Here is a 21,346-nt window from a genome sequence, read left to right on the forward strand (position 1 = left end):
GGACAGACTCCTCTCACATGAAAATCACTCAAACTGTCATGGCTTCACAGAGAGAGTTGAGAACCAGAGTGGTCTTTTAGGACAAGAGAAAGATTCGCCAACATTCTATAAAGAAAAGCAATCCAGATATTCTGTGTGAGGATGGTTAGCTTATGCATGGCTAACACACACAACATATACACAAACACACAAACACACACACAGACATATATGCATGTACACACACACAGATACACAGAGACACACAGAAAGAGACATAGACAGTTAGACAAACAGACATTCACACAGAGAGACTGACAGTAACAGACAAACACACAGACACAGACACACATACACAGACACAAACACACAGACACACACACATATACAGAAGCACAGACACAGAGACGATAACCAATATACAGATACACACACAGACACAGACAGACACACACACACACACACAAACACACTTATGTACACACACACACATACACACACACACACACACACACACACACACTCATCTCTTGTCTCCTACCTAGAGTGTCCAGGTGCATAAAACGTGTGAAAGGATGAAGTGGACCCAGGAAACAGTTAGTCAGCAGAATATTGGTCTGCGTGCAAGTGAATTTTGGTGTCTTCCAAGGATTTCAGTGTCACAGCTTTGTTAGAAGGTATTCAGGGACACGCTATGGTTGTGTGCATATAATTTACTCAGGGTCAAGAGGGCTAAACGAACCTTGGAGAGCAGGAAGGGGTTTTTGTGTGCACTTACATCAGTTGCAGGCTTAAGGTACCAGGAAGTCCTCTATTGCTATATCTTTATAATCTCTGACCCAGCATCGGTCTGTTGTTCAGTGATCTCCATTTTACCTACTCAGAAATCGACTCCACTGAATGTGCCCCATACCCAACCCTGAGGTCCTACTTGCTCGATTTCAAAGGATTGCAGGTTCATGTTCTGCATTCTCTGTCAGAATAAATCCTCAGGAACGTGGCCCTCTAGACATCATGAATTAACCAGTGCTTCCATGGAGTTTCTGCATTAACCCGTATGTCCTCTATTTCTGGCCGGTTCTCTCTACACCCCGCTATCCCTCCATCTTCCCCTCTGAACTTCTGCTCCTGTCCTCAGTCGCACTCACTCACTCACAGAACCTGTTCCAGTTTTTCCTTTCAGATAGGTCGATGCTTTTCTTCTGAAGGTGCCTTCTCCTTTCCTTTGTCCTCTCTGCATTTGTGGATTGTAGATGGAATATGATTTATCTCACAGCCGATACCCTGCATAGGTAAACGCCTGCCATGTTTTTGTCTCTAGGTCTCATTTCCCTCTTCGGCTGATTTTTTTTTTCTGGTTTCATCTATTTTCTCTTTGGCTTCAGGATATCATGCCTCGACCACTATGATGTCATTCCCCCACCCCTATGATGTCATGCCCCACCCCCATGATGTCATGCCTTGGCCCCTTGTTAGAATGGTTGCATATATTCACCAGGTAACATTCTGAATTCTGCCCTGTCACCAGACTCCTCCAGGCACCCACCATTTACAGTTCTTCCTCCTATCCTCTCCCCTTCTACTCTTATTGAGTAGAGGACCCCTCTGGGTACACCCCGTCCCCTGGCACATAAAGTCTCTGCAGGACTAGACTCATCGTCTCCCAGTAGGTCCTGAAAACGCAGCCCGGGTAGGAGAACAGGATCCACAGACAGGCGACGGGTTTACTGAACTCATGTGAGAACCATTGTGCTCCTCTACCTCTCTCAGTCCTTCCCTCAGCTCTTTAGTGAGACTCACTGAGCACTGTCTGATATCAAGCCCTGTGCCTGTGCATCTGTATCAGTCGGCTGCTCGTTGGAGCCTTGCAGAGGACAATAAGGCTACACTGCCGTCTGCAAACATAAGAAAGGACCATTAATAATGTCAGTGTTTGCCGTCTGCCCATAGGATAAGTCTCACATCTGGCCACTTTTCCTTTGGCCATTTCCTCATTTCCTCTTCCATCTCTCTCCGTGTGTCTCTTATAGAGGGGGCAATTTCTGGGTCAAAATTTTGGGGATGTGTTTGGTTCCTTATCCTTCCACCTTGGGTCCTCTGTGGCTACAGAAATTGACCATTTCGGTGTCCATATCCCCACTGTTACGAGTCTCAGCTAAAGTCACCCTCATGGACGCCAGGGTATCCTCACCCATCCCAGATTGCTGGCAAATCATAGAGATAGTACCAACCCTGGACAGTCACTGATTTCAGTTTATTCTCTTGGCGCTCTGTCCCTCTTGCTCGTCTCTCCCAAGAAATGATTCTCAAACCCTATTTACCTTCCCATCCCCTCAGTCACCCAATCCTTTCCTTCCAACTGCCTCTTCTCATTACTTTGTTCCTCCTTCTGAGTAAAATTCAAACATTTTTCTTGGCCCTTTCTTATTGTTTATCCTCTTTGGTTCCATAGAACTTAGTGTGTGAATTCTGTACTTAATGGCTAATACCCTCTTTTAAGTGAATATATACACGTTATTTTGGGTCTCAATTACTTCATTCAGGACAATACTTTCTCACTCCATCTTCTTGACCACAGCTTCTCAATGTCCTTATTTTTCTTTCTTTTTTTTTTCTTTTTTTAAGAGCTGGGGTCCTTATTTTTCATATGTGTATAGTATTTCATAGTGTAAATGAACTAAATTATCTGTAGCCACTGTTTGGATGAGGGGCATCTGGCTTATTTCTATTTTCTGTTCATTATGAAGAAATCCACTAGGAACATGATGGAGCACATGTACTCTCTGCATGGCAGAGGTCTTTTCAGATATAAGACCAGGTGTAGTATAGCTGGGTCTTTAGGAAGAATATTCTCCATTTTCTCACAATCCACTGGACAGATATTGATAGCATTATACAGATTTGCTCTTCCCAAGCAAATGCAATTTGTATCCTGATATTTATTTGCTTCCTCAAAGGAGGTCTCCCCCCACCAACTAGCCCTCTATCATGGACACTGGTGATCACATATGAAACTTCTTCCCATTTTAACCGGTCAGTAAATGCTAGAGCCTATTACTGATAGCCGGAGGGGAAAGTTGGTACCGGAGGTATGACAGTGGGGTTAGGTAGAGAGGCAGAAGAGGGTAAGAGGGGAAGGGAGAAGACTGAAGAAAAAGAGGAGGAAGTAATGATGGAAACAATCCATGTGGCCTGAAGAATGCACATGTAGCAGGGGTTTTATGGTTGGAGTATAAGTTATGATAACATTAGATCTACCCAATACACGTTTATAGATTATAATTATAATAACCAAATTGTGTGTTTTCTTTATGGGTCATTGGGTTTGGAAATTCCAACAAGCTTTCCTCAACAGTATTTCTGAATCAAATTTTCTGTTAATAGAGATCACCCCTTGTAGGGGCTCTAACCATTGCTCCATAGTCCAGTAGATACAGCTGTTTCTTCCTCAGTCATGTCTCTTGTATTTTCTGTGGATATCTGTTTCTTCAGTGATCCATGCCCAGTGTTCCTTTTTCTCAAGGTTTTCAATGATCTCACCCAGAGGAGTTTCAGGTTTCTCAACTTGTTTCACTTAGTTAACCGCAGCTTCACAATGTCCTTATTGCTCATACCTGCATATTATTCCACTTTAAAAATTTTCTGATAACAGTGAACCGTCCTGAGTAGGCTAAAATTTCCCAAGAAAACATTAAACATTCAGTCTCTAAATCTAGATCTCCTCATCCCATTATGCTTGCTTTGCCTGAATGGCCATGGCATGTGCAGTTTTTTCTTAGGGACATCAAAGCCATTTCCTTCTCCAGTAATGGCTGCCATCCCTCTGTCACAGGTTTTTACCCTGGTTATTTTTGGTGATTGATGTGATTTAGAAATTGTAACACCATCTGCATGGTAGAAAGCCAGAGATGTTTCAGGTTGACCCTGCTACCACAGCCAATGATGTCACATGTGCACAATGAGCAACCATGTGACACCCAAACAGCAAGATGATGTCATCTTTGACTCCACATGTGACTGCAAGATTGCCTCTTCTCCTGCATGCACCTTGGCAACCATGTCATCCTGACTGCAAGATAGGAACTTTGAATCTACACCCAAAATTAAGATGGCCTCTTTAACTCTCTTAATCCTACCCGTCTGTGAGCATGGGAGGTCTTTCTGTCTTCTGCTACCTTCCTTAGTGTCTCTTTTCAGAGACTTGGAGTTCACACCAGATATGCTTCTGATGTGCTAGGTAAGAGTTAATTATATATCCATTGTGATTGGCATGTCTTCCATAATTTCTTCTCAGCCTCTCTGTCATTTGCATGGCATATTATTTTCATTTAATTTTTCATCCATCCACTTGGCTGAAGGTGTTTTTCATATGTAGGTCATTTCTGGTAAAACTTTTGGATCACATATGTTCACTATTATATGATGTGTGAATGGCGATACACTGAGTTCTCCTTTTGCGATATCATCCCCTTGACCTCCTTTGGTTGTCTTATTGCTCTAGCTGGGAATTTAAGGACTTTACTGAAAGGATGCTGCGAGATGTGCACTCTGTTCTCATTCTCCAATTTAGTAGAATTGCCTTTTGCTTCCCTACCCCTTATTTAGATATTAACTGTTGGCTTGCTATATTGCATTTTATGTAATATTTTTTGTATTTATTTTAGTATTTTATTACATTAGGTATGTGCCTGACATCCCTGGTCTCCCTGAGACCTTAAATATGGAACGACGATGGATTTTGTCAAAAGCATTTTCAGCATTTAAGAGATAGTCTTGCATTTTTTCCTTCTTTCTTTAATTCTGCTCCTTCACACCATTGAGTAATAGTGAATATTAATAATATTAATAAATCATATTAAATATGTTAATAATTAATATATTATTTTTGATATATTAATGTAATATATCCGTTACATTATTATATCAATATATTAATTTAATATAGTAACATAATATATTAATATTAATTATATTTACCTTATTCATATAATAATTTAATGTATAAATACATGTTAATATTAATATAGTGTATTAATATTAGTTATATATTATGATGTTAGGATATAACAATTTAATATGTTACTTTATTAAAATATATATGTATTTTATTAAAAAAATATATATTATGATATGCAACTACCAAAAAGTTAAATCCAAGGGGAGCTCCCACGTTAATTTGAAGTGCAGAGGGCACAATTTTTTTTTTCAGTTAAGTTTGTTAATATGGTGGATCACTTTAATGGGTTTTCATAGATTGATCCACTCCTGCATCCTCAGGAGAAAGCTTACATGATTGCACTGAATGGCAGTTTGAAATGCTTTTCATTTTGTTTTTGAGCATTTTACCTAGTATTTTTTCCACCATTGTCTGTAAAGAAAATTCGTCTGAAATTCTTTCTTTGTTGAATCATTTTGTGATTTCGGTGTCAGGGCGACAGTGGTGTCGTGGAATCTGTTTGGTGATTTTCCTTCTGTTTCTGTGTTTTGGAGTAGGTTGAGAATTCTTTGAAAATCTGGTAGAAGTCTGCGCTCAATGAAACTGGCCCTGAGAATTTTTCAGTGGTTAAACTTTCAATTACTGTTTGTGTCTTTTTAGGGGTTGTACAGCTATTTACATAGTTTATCTTACCTTAGTTTACCTGTGGTCAGTGTTATTCATCTACACAAACATCCATTTAATTCACAGATTCTAATTTTGTAGAAAGCAGGTTTTTGAAGTGAGACCTAAGGATTCTGTGACTTTTATCTTTGTCTATCAATGTGTCTCCCTGTTCATTTCTGATTTTGTTATTTGGATGCTGTCTTACCTCGTATTACATTATCTATTTAAGGGTTTGTCTGTCTGGTTGATTTTCCCAAGGAACTAGCTCTTGTTTTTGTTAATATTTGTATTCTTTTTGTTTCTGGTGGATCACTCTCACCCTGAGTCTGATCATTTCTATCTGTCTCCTCCTTTAATATGTGTTTGCTTCTTTTTATTCTAGAGATTTCATGTGTGCTGGGAAACTGCTAGTATGGGGTCTCTCCAATTTCTTTATAAAATTGCTCTGTGCTGCATGTGCACTTTCCTCTTAGCACTGCTTTCCTTATGTACCTTAAGTTTGGAGACGATATGCCATCATTATCATTGAATTCTAGGAACCTTTTTTTTTTCAAGTCTTCTCTGAACTTGTGGTTCTTCAGTTGCAAGCTATTGAATATCCATGAGTTTATAGACTTTTTGTTATTGTTGAAGTCCAGTTTAAATCCATGGTGATCTGAGAAGATCCAATGGTTAGCACAGTCTTTCTGTGTCTGTTGTGACTTGTTTATTGAGGGTAAAAATGATCAGTTCAGGATAAGGTTCCATGAGGTACAGAAAAGAAAGTGTGTACTTTTGTGTTCATGTGAAATATTCTGTAGATATGAGTGAGGTCAGATTAATTGAAACCCCTGGCAGTTATATATTCTATTTTTATTGTTTTATTTTTAGTTTCTGTCTCAATGACCTGCCCTTGGTGAGATGGGACATTGATGCCCCCCACTATTAATGTGTGAGGTTCGATGTGATATTTGAGCTTCAGCAATATTTCTCTCACCAATGTTGCTACTTTTGTCTTTGGGATATAGACATCCAGAATTGAGATGCCATTTTGGTGGGTTTTTCCTCTAATAAATATGAAGTGTCCTTCCCCTTCTCTTTTGATTACTTTTGTTTGGAAGTCTGATTGCTGGATGTTAGAATGGCTACACCATCTTGTTTCTTGTTTTATTTCTTGGAAAACATGTCCCAACACCTTAGTCTAAGGTTATGTCTATCTCAATTGCTGGAGTGTGCTTCTTGAATGCAACAGAATGACAGATCCTGTTTTTACATCCATTATTTTAACCTCTGTCCTTTTGTTGTTGAATAGAGGCCACTAATGCTTAACGGTATTAATGACCAGTGATATTAACTTCATGCTATTTTGATGTTGTGGGTGCAGGGTTTTCTTGCTTGCATGTATTTTGGTTTTTTGTTTTTTGTTTTTTTTTTTTGGGGGGTGGGATGTTTGAGTGTGTATGTTAGTATAAAATCTGTTCTGTAGGGTGAATGATTTTTTTTTGTTTGCATGTTGTTTTTGTTTTTTTCGGGGGGGGGGGTTGTTAGAGTATGCAGGCGAGTACTTCCGTAGGTTATGCTGGGTAATTTTTAATTTCTAGTCGGAGGTTGGGATGGTTCAAATTCTGAAAATCCATCAGTATAATCCACTATAAGTGAAACTGAAGGAAAAAAATTACATGATAATCTCATTAGATGCAGAAAAAGCAATTCCAGCCCCGCTTCATGATAAAAGAGTGTGAGTGATAAGGGAGACAAGTCCTATGGAGAAACATAGTAAAAGCAAGGGAGAGGAAACCTGTAATGACCATCAAGCTAAATATAAAGAAACTTAAAACAATTCATTAAAGTGAAGGACAAGGTAAGGCTGCCCACTCTCCCTATTCAGTATAGTATTTGAAATTCTATCCAGGGTAAAAGCATGGTTCAAATTTGGTTCTGACATGGAGTATTGGCAAGTGCTGTGAAGGAGGAATGGCACAACATTTTAAAAATCCTGGGGTATGGCCCACTCTTTAGAACAGCCTCATTGCTCTTTGGTGAGTCATAGCCCCAAGGACCAACTGTACTGAGAACTTCATGCAGCATTTCGCTCGGTTGTTCCCCTCATATCTCTCTAATTCTAAGAAGTACATAAAAATCCTCCTGGAGCTTACCACCACTCAGGGAGCAACATCATTGGCATTTGCAATAATAGTGGTCGAGGTCTTTTAGGAATTTCCTCTGTGGAAGACCAATGCTTCCACCATCACCAAAGGAAATGTAGAATAATTAGTGACGACCAGCACCCTTAAAAAGCATTTGGAAAAATAAAATTGTTTGTTAAGCTGGCTAACATGTTTTAACTACTGCCTCTGATGTAAAAAAAAATTAGGTAACAATTTGAAGTTTGAAAAGACAGGGACTTTTTAAGGCCAGGGATCAAGAACAATGGTGGCACAGGCTAATGGTGTGACTGTAACACATGCTGGACTGTTGAGGACTGATTTCTGTCCCAGTTGTACCCTCAGCTCCCTGATAGGATTTAATAAGGATTGACAATCACAGGTGTGCATTCTGATTATTTAAAGTAGATATGACATTTTTATACACATATTTAGATTTGTGCTTTTTAAAGATTCTTATTAGAGTACTTTTAAAGATAAATGATACAATATCAACCATTTCTCTGTAAATTCAAAATGCTGCCTACAGTGAATGGAAACCGAATGAGAAAACTACTTTGCTTACTCTTTGTTACTCTATAACAAATTGCTTACTTATGAGCCTTGTTGGCCTTGGGAGTAATTTGTTTATTTTACGTGTACTATGTAATATTTCTTCTCATACACTATCACTCTTTTCAGCATCAAGCATGAGAAGAAACTAGATTATCACATTTGCAGTTTTACTTGGCTTGAAAGATTTCACTAGGATATCAAAGTTATTTGCTGTGGTTTGCCCTGAAGTTATCTGTATTTTGATGCTAATTCCACTGCCCCAAGGACAGCTGCCTACTCATGTACTCAGAACTCAGGTGACTTCACCAAAACCACCTCCCCATTGAATTTGTAAAGTACAGGTGTGGGGCAGGTACATGATAGAAGGAGGCTTTGGGAGTAATTTGTTTTCTTTACTTGTACTATGTAAAGAACTTTTCTTTACCATGTAAAGAAGGAGGTCATTGGAGGAGAAGGAAGAATGGGTGATAGAGATGTTTGAAGAAAGTGGAGGAGACTGGAGGAAAAAGGGGAGATATGAAGAGGAGAGGGTGAGAAGTCATGGCAGGTGAGGTTACGATTATGGTCTGTGTATTTACAGGTTAATATTAATGTTCCTAAGGGATGGATGGTAAAGGGCTTTGTATATTTAAGTGCGCAATTATATCTTAGCAATTGGGTCAAAATTTTTGTGATGTGTGTTTTCTATGTGAGGGATTGAGTATAGGAAAGTGTGTGGCGGCAAGGGACACTGGGCTGACAGGGAGTAGGGATGTGTTTTCACCAAGATATCTACCTATTATATTAGGACACTACGGTGCTAGTGATAGCATGGTAAAAGACAAGTTTTCTTTTTTTTTTACAACAACAGATGGCAAAACAAGGTGATGGGCAAGAATCCACTAGTAATCAAAAAGTTGAGAGAACCTTTTTATTTTCTAAGTAAGAGGACACCTGTGCCATATTAATTCTTGATAACTTAAGAGCAGAATATAAAACAAAAATGGGGAAGCAGCAAGGGCTGACAGGCTGTTGGTCCCTGCTGTGTGATAAGTAATGGCAGTTCAGAGAGTTAAAAGATTAAAGCTGCTTTTTAATGAGAGTTGTTTAGTAAGTCTTTCAGGATACACATTTTCTTTTTAACATAGGCTCCACAGGGGAATTTTGTGTGGAAATCCTAGTTACACAAGACACTTCTTCTATTAAGGTATTTTTAACAAGTGATTAAGTTTTATCTAAGAAAGAAGAGAGTAGAGAGATTACCTGAATCAGGTGGGGATTTTCATCTACTGCTCAGAACTTAGGGAAAAATTAGGCACTACCAAGTAGAGAGTTTTGATGAAATGTTTGTAACAACAGGGAAAGTGAATGCAGACATATATTGTAGAAGTTATTAACGATAAAGTAAAATTTGTGGCTTCAGGTAGAGAGCTTAACAGACTGAGATATTTTGGGCAAAAGTCCTGGTTTGAAGTTTTCTTATTGATATTAGAATTGATAGAAGGTATTTGATTAGTTTTATGAATTATCCCACTATATGGCTCGTTGATGACGCCTAGCGATGATTTGTGGTTACTTTTGATATTTACGACAATAGCAAGTTCAAATTCTCTTAACATGGGCTCCATGGGAACTTTGGGTTTATTTCCTGATATCACCAAGTACTGAGTTATATCAGGCTCATTTTATACATAAATTCCTTTTTTAAAAATTGTTTAATCTTCAGGATGGGTGTGACTTTGAGTTTTATGCTTATATTATTACTCTGGGAGAGAGTGCAAGATACAAGCTTCTCTGGTTTCAGATTAAGAAACAGAGTATTTTGGAAGAAAGATTTTGTCCTTGTGTTTTTAAAAATTGTGATTAGGATTCTGGAAACCTCAGAGTCATACTGATCAGGTTTGATATCACTAGACGGCTATCAAATATATATTCGGGAGAATCAAACAAAAGATATATCGATTCTTAACCTTTTTCCTGAGAGTTGTATTTTGTAGAGTGTACCTACTTGGAATCCTGGTTTCAGTGAATTTCAGCTGGGTCCAGTCAGGACATATCGGCTATCGCATTTGTTTCATTTTTCGTACCCCCTACACCTAAGGATATCTCAACGCCCATGTACAACTTGAAGAAGTTATGGTGGATCCGTTGTCTCAATTACCTGGAATTTGTGGGGTGGGGCTGGAAGTGGTTATTTTAAAGATGTTTTTATAAAGAATTGAAAATTGGTTGAAATTTAGCAGGGAGGAATAAGCTAGATTTAGTTACAGTCATAATCGTATTTGGTAACTAAGCTTAATCTTATCTTTGTTTGGGTATAGAAATAATTTGAAAAAATTTTAAAATTACAAGAGCCAGTTCTATTATTTTTGTCATTACACACTTCTGAGTTGATTAAACCTGTGAGTTAATATTGAAATATTAAAGTCATGCAACTATCAAGAAAAAATTAAGATATAAAGACAACAGTCCAGATTGTCTTAGATAGATAGATGCTTTTCAAAAATGTAAGAAATCCACAAAATTTGAGATTTAAAGTTATTACTTATCTTTTGTTGAGTCATATCTTCTCCTAACTGTTCCCCTTTGGCAAATTTAATGAAGAATTTGAACATCTCTACCTCCAAATGAGGCAATACTTTGTGGCTAGGCAGTCACTGGAAAAAAATGCCTGTTTCATATGCAGATTAATACTATCCAGAAAAGGACAAATTATGCAGAGGATTTGAGGGATAAACCCTGCCAATACAGGGTAATCAGCCCTTCCAAGTCCGCCTTTCAATAGGCTGTCAGTTGATCTTGTGTCAGAAGGCTGAAGACTTAAGCTCACATGTTGCTAACAGGGGATTGTGCTATTGGAGATTTGTCTCTACAACCTCTCAGTTCTAGAAGCCCTCTAAGACATCCTATGTGTATAGATATTTGGTCACTCTCAGATTTCTGACGGGGTAGGAGACTGATTATAGCCTCATTGCTTATCAGGCTGTATAACTCTGAATATACATATTTTACTGGATAGTTATCAGATAGTATACAAGCTAGCCAAGACATAATATAGATTTTAAGCCTTTCTGAAGCTGGAATGAAGAACTAAATGCTCTTTCTAACTGATATAGTGACAGACTGGGTGTTGAGTATATCAAATGCTTTATAAATTGTAGAATAGTAATAATCTTACTCAATTGATATATATAAATGAAAAGTCTGTTTAACTGAACAAAAAGGGGGAAACGTTGTTTACACTAAAGTTATCTGTATTTTGATGCTAATCCACTGCTCCAAGGACAGCTGCCTTGTCCTGTACTCAGAACTCAGGTGAATTCTACAGAACAGATTTCACATTAAATTTGTGAAGTACAGGTGAGGGGCAGGTACAGGATAGAAGCAGGCCTATCATTGGAAGAGAAGGAAGTATGTGCAGGAATGAAGTTTGAAGGAAGTAGAAGAGACTAGAGGAAAAAGGAGAGACAGGAAGAGGAGAGGGTGAGAAGCCATGGCAGGTGAATTTAAGATACTGCTCTGTGTATTTACTGGTTGTTATTATTGTCCCTAAGGTATGGATCGTACCAGGCTTTGTATGCTTATGTGGGCTACTATATCTTATCAATTGGGTCAAAGATTATTGTGTTGTGTGTTCTTTCATGTGAGGTTTTGAGTGTAAAAACATGTGTGGCAATAAGAGACACTGGGCAGCTGAGAAGTGGTGATGTATTCAACCAAGATATCTTGCAGAGACTTGGGAAACTACAGTGCCAGAGATAGCGGGATATAAGACAACTTTTTTATTTTTATATTTTTGCAACAATACATTCACTTCTGTATTTGACATGCTCTTTTTGTGTCACTTAGGGAAGATCTATATCTGGTTCCTGACAGAATGTGCTTCTTAGGTTCATCAATCTTATCTAGTTTTCTAGTTTTGGTGGCTGATTTTATATATATATATATATATATATATATATATATATATATATATATATATATATATATGTGTGTGTGTGTGTGTGTGTGTGTGTGTGTGTATATATGTGTGTGTATATATATATATATATATATATATATATGTATATATATATATATATATATATATATATATATATATATATATATATCAGTGGTTCCTACAACTATGAGATTACATGCAATTTTAACATGGATTCTGAGCAGGTATGTCAAGAAGGTAGAATCCACAAACGGCAATGCCAAATAGACTCGCTCCTATTCTTATGACCCTAATGAAGTTGAGGTTTCATTGGACCTCTAGTTCTTCCCTCCCTGCCAATCCTCCTGTATCTTATCTTTGGAGTGAAGAAAGAATCATTTTAAAACATCCAAAACCCTGAAATCTCACCCTTGGAACACGACAAGGTTGATATTACAGAGATCATATCTAATGGGACTACATAGTCCACGCTGTCCTTTGATTTACTCAGGCAGTTATTTCTTTGCATAAAATAAAAATTTGGGAGTTTATCATTTTAAGTAGGTACACAATATTTACACTGTTAAATTCACTTCATAGCTTAGCCACGTTTGTTGCCAAAATCATTGCCAAAAAACTGGAATTTGAAAACAGAATACTTGAGTACACATTCAGGAATATCTATAAAGACCCCTTTCAAGGAATGAACAATTAGAAAATGAAATATAATATTCACTCAATTAAACATCTGTTAAAGAAAAAATGGCCTGTGGGAAACAGGGAAAAAATAGGAAATTGATCTGTTTGTCACAGGAATGGAACTGGGAATAGAATTATTATCCAAAAGAATCTCCTACATCCCATATTCCTAGATCTTTTCTACTCAATACAAGCCCCTAACTGAGTTTCTCCATGTAGAGCCTGTAACCACTGATGAAGCAAAGAGAAGTTTCCAGCTGTAGAGAGATGTAGTACATAAATGTTACCAATGTGTCACAGTAGACATTCCTGGAAAAGGCAAACTCGAATCTGGTCAATGTAAGGAAAGCTATTTAGGAGGTAGGCCATGGCAGTTCTCACTGACATCATCATTTGACCCTCTCTGAAAAATTTCTTGTACCCTGGAGAGCCCTAGGTTTTGTGATGTCACAAAAAACTGCATCACATATATTCCTGCAGTACCTCTAGGGATTACTAAGTGGCCTCTATTTCAGTGCAAACAGCCATTTGGGAAAGAGAACAAAGAGGATGTATATAACAAAAATGAGTAGAAGAAAGTTGGCTTTCTGTTTTAGTTTGAAAAAAATGAGAAAAAAAATATGTGGTACATGGGAAAGTGCAGTGAGTGCCGTGTAGGGTTTGTGAGGGTTCACTGAACACATGAGCCTTCCACATATGGGATTCAGGAAATGGGAGCCTCTTAGTAGCAACTGGATTTCCTTGCTTGTTATGGTTCCTGAAAGTCAGAGTTTTTTTTTTTTTTTCATCATTAATGTCATTATTCCAAAAGTCAGGTGTTGGGATGGGTACAGCTTTTTTTTTTTTTTTTTTTTTTTTTTTTGAGAGCACATGGCTTCTATTTTTTCTTCCAGAAGAAAAAAGTCCTAAGGAGGAAGGGAAAGACAAGTATTGTATCCTCAGCTCAGAGTAAACTCCTTCGTGTATATGATTTCTACACTGTAGTTTGTGTCTGACACTGATATCTGGGAGGGAGAAATGCTTCTAGTTCAGACTTAATCATATCAGTCTTTCCACTAGTGTTATGCTGACTACCATTCCCTAACAGTGTCCCTCGTAGATTTCTGAATCAATATGTCTGATTACCTTGCAGTTTTATTTACTTTTATCTCTTTCATAATTTTTTTTAATTTAAGCTAATTTTAATATTTTTTGGATATTTCTATATCTACATTTAAATGTTATTTCCTTTCCCAGTTTCCTCTCCATAAGAGACATAAATGTTTCCATTCCTTGACATTTAAACCACCCTTACTGTCCCTTGACATTTCCTTGAACTGGGAGTCAAACCTAGGGAGGACCAAGGTCCTCTCCTTCCTTTGGTGTCCACCAATGCCATCCTCTGCTACATATGCAGTTGGAGCAATAGGTCTGTCCATGTACAGTCTTTGATTATCTGTATAGTACCAGAAAGTTCCTGTTCATTGTTCTGATGGGGTTGATAGCCTCTTCAGCTCTTGTAATCCTTTCTGAAAATTTATCAACAAGAGGTCCGTTTATAATTCTCTGATTTGCCACTAGCATTCACTTCAGTAACTGACATGCTCTAGTTGTGTCTCTCAGGGAAGATCTATAACCTGTTACTGGCAGCATGCACTTCTTAGCTTTATTAATCTGAATTGTATCTAGTTTTGGTGTCTGATCTATTTATCTATCTATCCATCTATCTATCATCTATCTATCTATCTATCTATCTATCTATCTATCTATCTATTTACGCATATATTTATCTATCTATCTCTGCCTCTGTCTCTAGCTCTATCTCCTCTCTATCTCTATATATCTATATCTATTTATCTATATCTATTTTTATATATATGTACATATATTTGATGGCTTATACATCTATGAAGTTAGTTGAAATTTTAACATGGATTCTGAGGTCCTAGGTCAAGAATGGAGAATCCACAAATGCCAATACCAAATATACTCCCTCCTGTTCTTATGCGCCTATCGATGTTGAGCTTTTACTGGGCCTCAAGCCATTCCTCTCCCTTCCCATCATCCTGTATCTTTTGTATGGCCTGAAAAAAGAATCATGGTAAAATATCCAAAAGCCTGAAGTCTCACCCTTGGAACACAGGAAGGTAGATATTCCAGAAATGATACCTAATGGGAATACAGAACCGCATGCTATAGTCCATGCTGTCCTTTGATTTACTGATGTCAGGTAATTTTTGCATAAAATAAAAATTTGGGAGTTTATCACTTGAAGTAGGAACACAATATTTACACTATTACATTCACTCTTTAATTGGCCAGCTTTGTTGCGAAAATCATTGCAAAAAACTAGAATTGCAAAACAGAATTTTTGAGTACATATTCAGGAATATCTATAATGTGCCCTATCAAGGAATGAACAATTAGAAAATGAAATACAAAATCCACTCAATTAAATATCTGTAGGGAAACAATGGCCTTTGGGAAACAGATAGAACTTAGGAAATTGAACTGTTTGTCACAGGAATGGAACTGGGAATAAAATTATAATCCAGAAGATTGTCCTACATCCCATGTTCCTAGATCTTTTCTACACATGCGAAACCTGTAATAACTTTCTCCATTCAGAGCATGTAACCACTAATAAAGCAAAGAGAACTGTCTAGCTTTAGAGTGATGTTCTACATAAATGTTTCCACTGTGTCAAAGGAGACACACCTGGAAAGGTCACCTTAGAATCTGGTCAATATAAAGAAAGCTCTTTAGCAGGTAGGCCATGGCAGTTCTCAGTGACATCATCATTAGGCTGGCCCTGAAAAATCTCTTGTATACTGGAGATCCCTAGCTTCTCCTGTGATGTCACAGTGTTTTCTAGACTGCAACTGCCTCTCAGACATTCATTCAGTACCTCTAGGATTTATTAATTGGCCTTTATTTCAGTGTAAACAGCTATTTGTGAGGAAGATCAAAGAAGATGTAGATATCAGAGATGGGGAGAAGGAAGTTGGCCTAGGAAGTTTTAGTTTAAAAAACGAAGAAATATGTGGTACATGGGAAAGCACATGGAGTGCTGTGTAGGGGTTGTGAGGGTTCACTGAACACATAGCCTTGATCTGAGCCTTCCCCATATGGGATTCAGGAGGTGGGAGCCTCTCGGTAGCATCTGGATTTCATTGCTTGTTATGGTTCCTGGAAGTCAGAAGTTGTTTATCATTAATTTCTTTATTCCAAAAGTCAGGTATTCTGAAGTTTACAGTTGTTTTTCTGAGAGCTAATGGCTTTCATTCTTTTTCCCCAGGAAAAATAGTCCTGAGGAAGGAGGGACAACAAGTATTGTATCGTAATGTCATCTCAAGGTAAACTCCTCCTTGATTTGGATTCCTATAGTGCACTTTGTTTCTGACACAGATATCTGGGACAGAGATGTGCATCTAGTACAGACATCATAATCTCAGTCTTTCCAGTAGTATTTCTCTGATTACCATTCCCTGACAGTTAGATTTCTGTGTCAATATGTGTGATTCATTGACAGTTTTCTTTTCTTTTAACTCTATCATTTCTTTAGGAATTTTTATTGCGTTTCTAATTGGATACTTCTATATTTACATTTCAAATGTAATTTCCTTTCTCAGTTTCCTGTCCATAAGAGCCCTAACCTGTCCCCCTCCCCTTTTTCAATAACCCCCCTTACTGCCTCTTGACAGTCCATTGAACTGGGAATCAAATCTAGGGAGGACCAAGGGCCTCTTTTTTCATTGGTGTCACGAAGGCCATCTTCTGCTACATTTGCAGTTGGAGACATTGGTCTGCCCATGAGCAGTGTTTGAATATTGATTTAGTACTAAAAAGGTTTCGTGTATTGGCATTGTCCTTGTGGGGATTAAAGCCCCATTCAGATCTTGTAATCCTTTCTCAACATTTACCAACAAGAAGTCCATTTTCAGTTCATGGGTTTGCCACTATCATTTACCTCTGTATTTCACATACTCTAGCAGTGTCTCTCAGGAAATGTCTATATCTGATTCCTGGCCGATTGCACTTCTTAGGTTCATCAATTTTATATCATTTTGGTGCCAGATGTGTGTGTGTGTGTATATATATATATATATATATATATATATATATATATATATATATATATATATATATATACTTTTGGTGGCTCCTACAGCTAGGTGGTTCGGTGGAATATTAACATAGAATCTGCCAAACTAGGTCAAGAATGTAGAATTCAGAAATGACAATGTCAAATAGACTCCCTCCTGTATTATGAACATATTGAGTTTGAGGTTTGACTGATAAACATGTCATTCTTCTCCTTGCCTATCCTCCGGTATCTAAGGTTTCTACTTAAGGACGAATAATGATAAAACATCCAAAACCCTTAAGTCTGGCCATTGGAACACAGGAAGATAGGTAGTGCAGAATTGATATCAAATGGGACTAGAGAACCAAATTCTGTAGTCCATGTTGCCCTTTGCTTTTCTGATGCCTGGTAATTTTTACAAAAAAGAAGCTTTTAGGAGTTTATTAATTGAAGTGAGTACACAGTACTCACACTGTTATGCTCACTCTATAGCTGGGCACACTTTGTTGTCAAAATCACTTTGTTGCAGATAATGGAATAGGAAAAAAGAATTTTTCAGTACACATTCAGGAATATTTATGAAGTCCCCTGTCAAGGAAAGTACAATAAGAAAGTTATATACAATATTCATTTAATTAAAGGTCTGTAGGGAAAATACTGGCCTTTGTGATACCTGGATAACCAAGAAAATTAAACTCTATATCTCAGGAATGAACCTGAGAATAAAAATATTATCTAGAAGAATCTTCTACACTAGATGTTCCAAAATCTTTTCTACCCATGCCAAGCCACTGACTACCTTTCTCCAACCCAAGTTTGTAACTGCTAATAAAGCAAAGAGAAGTCTCTAGCTTTAGAGAGATGGAGTACATAAAGGTTTCTACTGTGTCACATGAGACATACGTGGAATGGGCACCCTTGAATCTGGTCAATGTAAGGAATGATGTTTAACAGGTAAGCCATGGCACATCACAATGACATAATCAGTAGGCCCTCCCTGAAACATCTATTGAAACCTGGAGAGGACTAGCTTCTTCTGTGATGTCACAAGTGTTGTCGTGACTGCAACTCCCTTCAGATATCCCTTCAGTACCTCTAGTGTTTACTAATTTAACTCTAATCGAGAGTAAACAGTCATTGTGGAGTGAGAAGGAAGAGGATGATGAGATCAGAGATGGGAAGAAGGAAGGTGTCTTCTGTCTTGTTATAAAAAAAGGATGAAATACATGGTACTTCGGAAAGCTCAGTGAGTCCTTGTAGGAGTTGAGTAGGATCACTGAAGAGATAGACTTGTTCTGAGCCTTCTGCATATGGGAATCTAGAGCTGCGAGCCTCTCAGAAACATCTGGACTTCGCAGTTCTTATGGCTCCTGGAAGTCAGCGTTTTTATATCATTCATTTCTTTATTCCAAATGCCAAGAATTTTGAAGGTAACAGATGTTTTACTGAGAGCTCATTGCATTTATTCTTTTTGTCAATTATAAAAAGGTCCTAAGTAAGAAATAAAAGGCAAGTATTGTGTCCTCTGCTCAGAGTAAACTTCTCCATGCTTTGGATACCAATAGTGCAGTTTCTCTCTTACACTAATATCTTGGAGAGAGAAGTGCTTCTAATTGAGACTTCATGATCTCAGACTTTCCACTAGTATTTCCACTGACTAACACTTTAGATTTCTGAGTCAATTGGTGAGATATACTTGCCGGATTCCTTTCTTTCATTTCTTCCATTTTTTCTTTATTTTTTTAGAAAAACTCTCAAAACTCATCCTGGCTGACAATGTAGATTAGACGCATCAGATGAAATGAATTGAAAAACTCTCCTGGGAATGAAAGTGGTAAGGAAATCACATTGATGTATCCTAAATGCAGTGCTAAGAGCAATATTCAGACTAGTCTGTGGAGATGCTGCTGTCATCAGAGACCACAGACAATTAGTGGAATATGATTCAGCATTAAACTGGGAATGGAAGATGATGGTTGATATTGTTCTAGTAGATCTCACTACATTAAAAAGTGTTTCTTCCAGATAACTGAATGATTATTGTAAAGCAAATCCCGGAATGAACTTATGAGACCCACCATCAGCCTGTCAAATAATGTGCGAAAGAAGAAATCTGTGTCTCTCCAGGGACAAATTGTTGCTTTCAAACCAACAGTAAAGTGTCCATTCTATGAATGATACATTGATATATACACATTATAGAAGGATGGATACAGAGTTTCTTCAGGTCCATGAATGAGGTATTCAGCAGTTGAACTGGAGTAGCAATGAGGGTAATTTTTGCCAACTCTTCAGACTTGAGCTCCTTCACTAGGATCCCCATGATTAAAAAAAGAACAAACTTCAGACAATTTGTCTCAGATTTTTATGTAGTTAAGATTTCCTGGTCTTGGTCCTAGGAAGGAAGGATATCTTGCTTTCCAATTCTTGTTTATCCTATAATCCTCTCTGCTGCATTCATGCAAATAGATTACTGTGCATTTCTTTAATAGGTTACAATTGCTATTTTAATTATGTTGCCAAGAACTATAGAAAAAAAGAAGGACTGTATCAAAGCATCATATGAAAATCCGACTAAGGTAATGTGGCCATTGGAAATTTGTAACTGACCTGAAACTCTTACTAGAGACAAAATGCCATAAAAGGTCTTCTCTAGATATCTGGTGTAGTAGTTGGTGTTCCCCAACAGACAGTAAAGGATGAATCTCTCTGTACAGAGAAATCGGACTAGTCACAATGATCACAGACTATGGAACACATAATTTAACAATGACTGACTATTTTTAAAGTCCTAGAATCCATTAGTTTATTAGTCCAAAAGGCAAGATGTCTTATCTGGTCATTGACATATGGATAAATATTCAGTATGCAGGTTCTAATGTCTATGAGGATTTGGTATCACTGTGAGTGCAAAAATGAAAAAGTAAAGGCTTCTTTCTTCCATGTTTTCTACGGGAATTCAAATAGAATGCATGGTTTAGAATACATTGGGTTTGCCATTCTCAAACAGACCAATATCTTCAACTGAACATTCTTTTCTTGGAAGCTGCACCCTGTCAGCATGGCTCACGTGTATGTGAACTGCAAGATCTAGTCTGGGAAGGCGGTCCTGTTCATCGATCCAACCTGCCCCTAATACTGAAATACCCAAGACTTCCTCAATCAACTCCTTTGCAAACATGGTCTTCTGGGATTTGAAGACATTACATCTACTAACAACACCAATTCAATTCAAGATTACTTTCAACAGCTCCCTGGAGTGAGAATTGTTCCTTGGGTCCTTATATGTAGAGAAAGACTGCATAGGCAGACACAGTGATCTAATCTACCTGCAACAGAATGAAGAGATGATGTGGCTGAAGCAGATTGGAGCTCTGCATTTATTAAAGGGATGGCAGTAAAAGCCCATGCTGACAGCAGACATTCAGACATGCTGAAGCCATGCTGAGACTTGATGTTTGTCACAGATGATGTCAGTATTTTCTTATGACTGGGATTTTCAACAAATTGGCTTTCATTCTATTCCTCATTCCAAAAAATCTGTTGCTGTAGGCCTCAAACCATGGGGTAGGGAAACTTAAGAGACAACAGAGGTTTGATAATCCAGTCTTCTTTCACTGACTTGTCTCTACCTCTAAGTCCATGTTTCACAATCCAGTGCATTTAAATCTCCAGGGAATCAGTTACTGTTTCTCTACCATGCTGGTCTGCTGAAGTCATTTTACAGAAGTCCACTTCCAAGTAATTATTAAAGCAATGAATATTTTGAAGTTGTTTATGATCTACACACAGGCTTTTTACGCCCCAAGCATGTACCATCCCACTTCTGCATTTGCAGCTCTCAGCCAGTGTTCTCGACCTATCCATCCAGCAACCCTTAGATTCCACACTTTGTATGAGGATAATATTTGAAAAAAACAGAAGAATAGCTGTAGCATAGTTGTTCTTCACTGTAGCCATATTAACACAGACGGCAGAGCATATGATGCATTCATCTCTGTTTGTAGTGTTTAATTCCCCGTAAAGTCCCAAACAATTGAGAGTTGATTCTGTCAGAGTACCAGCAAAGTCAAAAAGGAAATGCAAAATTTCAGAATTCTCCTTCCAAAGATGTTTTGAAAGAAGTTGTTTGCAAAACACTGTCTTAATAAATTTATTCCATTCTCACTTTGATATTTTGCTTTGATGTCTTGAAGTGATGTTTAATTATCACTGAAATGCAGGTCCCCTCTATAGTCTCCAGTATGAAGAATTCATTCCTCAAAAGGATGTATCTGCAGATGCCTGAAAAATAATAGAAAGAATATTTCTTGATAGAGATCTAGGTTAATGTTGAAACATCCTACCACAAAGATACATATAAGAAGTTCATTTGACATTGACCTTTTTTTATGCAGAAA

The 21,346-nt window shown here is 37.7% G+C and overlaps 1 long non-coding RNA gene across 3 annotated transcripts in view; it reads left to right on the plus strand.

The window, feature by feature from the left end:
• LOC134484621 (uncharacterized) overlaps nucleotides 1–21,120 on the plus strand; it is a 38,561-nt gene extending 17,441 nt beyond the window's left edge. The window contains exons 1-2 of one of the 3 annotated variants that reach the window (XR_010062137.1): nucleotides 17,915–18,192; nucleotides 18,693–21,120. This is a non-coding gene — a long non-coding RNA (uncharacterized LOC134484621). Of the gene's footprint in view, nucleotides 1–17,914; nucleotides 18,193–18,692 lie in introns of those variants that run through there. The other 2 variants (XR_010062139.1, XR_010062138.1) reach the window with 2 other exon arrangements.
• The last annotated feature ends 226 nt before the right edge of the window (nucleotides 21,121–21,346 follow it).

Source organism: Rattus norvegicus, assembly GCF_036323735.1.
Source record: "Rattus norvegicus strain BN/NHsdMcwi chromosome Y unlocalized genomic scaffold, GRCr8 chrY_unlocalized_2, whole genome shotgun sequence".
In the NCBI taxonomy this organism is placed as follows: Eukaryota; Metazoa; Chordata; class Mammalia; order Rodentia; family Muridae; genus Rattus; species Rattus norvegicus.